This window comes from Mandrillus leucophaeus, unplaced genomic scaffold (assembly GCF_000951045.1).
Source record: "Mandrillus leucophaeus isolate KB7577 unplaced genomic scaffold, Mleu.le_1.0 Scaffold24, whole genome shotgun sequence".
In the NCBI taxonomy this organism is placed as follows: domain Eukaryota; kingdom Metazoa; phylum Chordata; class Mammalia; order Primates; family Cercopithecidae; genus Mandrillus; species Mandrillus leucophaeus.
Genome location: NW_012102476.1, coordinates 3508279 through 3511470, shown reverse-complemented (window position 1 = coordinate 3511470; position 3192 = coordinate 3508279). Strand labels below are relative to the sequence as shown.

The 3192-nt window shown below is 48.9% G+C and overlaps 1 protein-coding gene across 1 annotated transcript in view; it reads left to right on the top strand.

The window, feature by feature from the left end:
• The window catches only part of BCL7C (B-cell CLL/lymphoma 7C), a 71785-nt gene that overhangs the window by 59777 nt on the left and 8816 nt on the right, over positions 1–3192 (top strand). The gene's annotated exons all lie outside the window — the stretch shown is intronic.

The following is a 3192-nucleotide window of genomic DNA, read 5'->3' as shown; positions in this document are numbered from 1 at the left end:
AAGCAATTCTCCTGCCTCAGCCTCCTGAGTAGTTGGGACTACCCCGTACGGCTAATTTTTGTATTATTAGTAGAGACGGGTTTCACCATGTTGGCCAGGCTGGTCTGGATCTCCTGACCTTGTGATCCGCCCGCTCAGCCTCCCAAAGTGCTGGGATTACAGGCGTGAGCCACCGCACCCGGCTGAAGGATCTCTTGAGCCCAGGAGTTTGAGGCTGCAATGAGCTGTGATTGCACTACTGTACTCCAGCCTGGGCAACAGAGTGCTGTCTCAAAAAAACAAAAAAGAATACAGAAATACAGAGGTGGCAGATATAAAGATCAGCTACTATCCCCAGGGCTGAGATACAGCATCCAAGGAAGAATGTTCTCCCACCAGGGCTGAGATCCAGACATCATTTGAAAGGCAAGGCAAAGACGCCACTGACATGCCTCACCAAAGGAGACCTCCTAGAAATCTGCCCTCTGGGGTGTCCGGTGAAGCTGCTATTCCACCAAGCACTGTTGGAACCAAGCACTGTAGGAAACTCACTCTGCAGGAGCCCATTGCTGGAAAGAGCTTTGCCAGAGCAAGGATCAAGCACTATAGGGAGTCAGGCCATTAGAGGAGTCAAGCACGAGAACATGCAGACTCAGCGAGAGTCCAGTGCCTGAGGAAACTGTACTATACAGGAACCAAGTGCCGAAGAAAGCCATGCTTTCTCCCTGTTAGAAAAAGTGCGCTTGGTGAGAGCACAGTGCTGGAGAAAACTAAACTGTTACAGAAGTCAAGTACTGGAGAAGCATGCTCTGCCAGAGTTCAGTGCTAGAGAAAGCCACATGAGGGTCAGGACCAGTGGTGGGTGTGTGAAAACTGTCCAAGTGCCAGGAGCCACTCACTGCAAAGGCAGCATGTGGTGTGGGATCTGTGGTGTCCATACTGGGGGAGGGAACGTGGTAAAGTGTTGCAAACTGGGGTCTTTGAGCCTCCCAAGGACTTTTCACTCTGGACATGCATCTAGGGTAGAGAACCACTGGGATCTGCCCCTGAAAAACCGTGCAGCAAGAGCAAGAAAAATGAAACCTCAACAGGACCAGAACCAGGAAGAGCTTCCCCTTCTTCTTGCAACGTCCCACCAGCGCCCTCTACTGACAAACAAAGCATAACATCATGTTCTTTGCAAGGAGAAATGCATTAAAAGTCCAGCCCGTTATCTTAGAGCAGGTACTGGAGGGTGACATTTAGAGCTGAGACAACTGATTGAAAACTGACATAGTGCCAGAATCCCCACATAGGCTCTCTGACTCATAGACTGAAGGCCAATATGACAGGAAGGCCTAAGTGAAAGCCCCTGGAACTTCCCTTGCCTACAGAGAAAATAAGCCAGTAGAAATACCACATTCCTGAGGGAAGCACAGAGATTAATGCCGCCGTCAAAAAATTAAAAGAAGCAAGGGTGATGACACCTATCACATACTCATTTAACCCACCAGTGTGGCCTGTGCAGGAGTCAGATGGATCTCAGAGAATGACTGTGGACTATCATAAACTTTATCAGATAAGGATTCCAATTGTAGCCACTGTTCCCAGACATAGTATCTTTCTTGGAGCAAATCATTATGCCCCTGGCATGTGGTATGCAGCGATCAACCTGGCTTTTCCTCCATACCAAATGCAGCATCCCCCAGAAACAGTTTCAAAGCCACCATATATCTTCAGGTTGCTTCAAACCTATGTCAGTTCTGTTCTGCCATAATACAGTCTTCAGAGATCTTGATCATCTTGTCACTATATTGACGTTATTGGATCTGATGAGCCAGAAATAACAAGTAACACTTTAACTGCTTAGTAAGACAAATGCAAACTATAAGATGGGAGACAAACCCCACAAGACTCCAGAACCCACCACCTCCGTGAAGTTTCTGGGGATTGAGTGGTCTAGAGTACGTACAGATATCTCCTCATACAACCTACTGTCCTCTAAAAGAGGCACAGTGCTTAGCAGGCCTATTTGTATTTTGGAGGCAACATGTTTCTTCGATAGGGTTACCTGTAAGGCTGCTAGTTTGTTTGTTTTTTTCTTTTTCTTTTCCTTTTTCTTTTTTCTTTTTTTTTTTTTGAGACGGAGTCTCACTCGTCACCAGGCTGGAGTGCAGTGGTGCCATCTCGGTTCACTGCAACCCCTGCCTCTTGGGTTCAAGCAATTCTTCTGCCTCAGCCTCCCGAGTAGCTGGCACGACAGGTGCACAACACCATGCCCAGCTAATTTTTGTATTTTTGGTAGAGACGGGGGTTTCACCATGTTGGCCAGGATGGTCTTGATCTCTTCACCTTGTGATCCGCCTGCCTCAGCCTTCCAAAGTGCTGGGATTATAGGCATGAGCCACTGCACCTGGCCTTTTTTTTTTTTTTTGAGGCAGAGTCTTGCTTTGTCACCCAGGCTGGAGTGCAGTGGCGTGATCTCAGCTCACTGTGACCTCTGCCTCCCGGGTTCAAGAGATTCTCCTGCCAAGTAGCATCCCAAGTAGCTGGGATTACAGGCGTGTGCCACAACGCCCGGCTATTCTTTGTATTTTTAGTAGAGATGGGGTTTCACCATAACGGCTGGGCTGGTCTCCAACTCCTGACCTCAAATGATCTGCCCACCTCAGCCTCCCAAAATGCTGGGATTACAGGCATGACCCACGGTGACCGGTCTATGCTGCTAGTTTTTAGCAAGGACTGGAGCAAGAGAAGGCTCTGCAGCAAGTCCAGGCTGCATTACATCACATGCTGCTCTACCGTGTGGTGCTTGAGATCCAGCAGATCCGGTAACACTCAGTGTCCATGGCAAACAGGAATGCCACACGAAGCCTCTGGCAAACACCAGAGTAGAATAATCAACCCCTTCAACACCAACTTTTTATTTTATTTTATTTTTTTGAGTCAGGGTCTCACTCTGTCACCCAGGCTGGAGTGCGGTGGCATGATCACAGCTCGCTGCAGCCTCAACCTCCCAGGCCCAAGTGACTCTCCCACCTCAGCCTCCCAAGTAGCTGGGACTACAGGCATGTGCCACCACGCCTAGCTAACTTTTTCATTTTTGGTAGAGACAAGGTCTCACTATGTTGCCGAGGCTGGTCTCAAACTCCTGATCTCAAGCAATCCTCCTGCCTCAGCCTCCCAAAGTGCTGGGATTACTGGCATGAGTCACGGCACCCAGCCCAACACCAG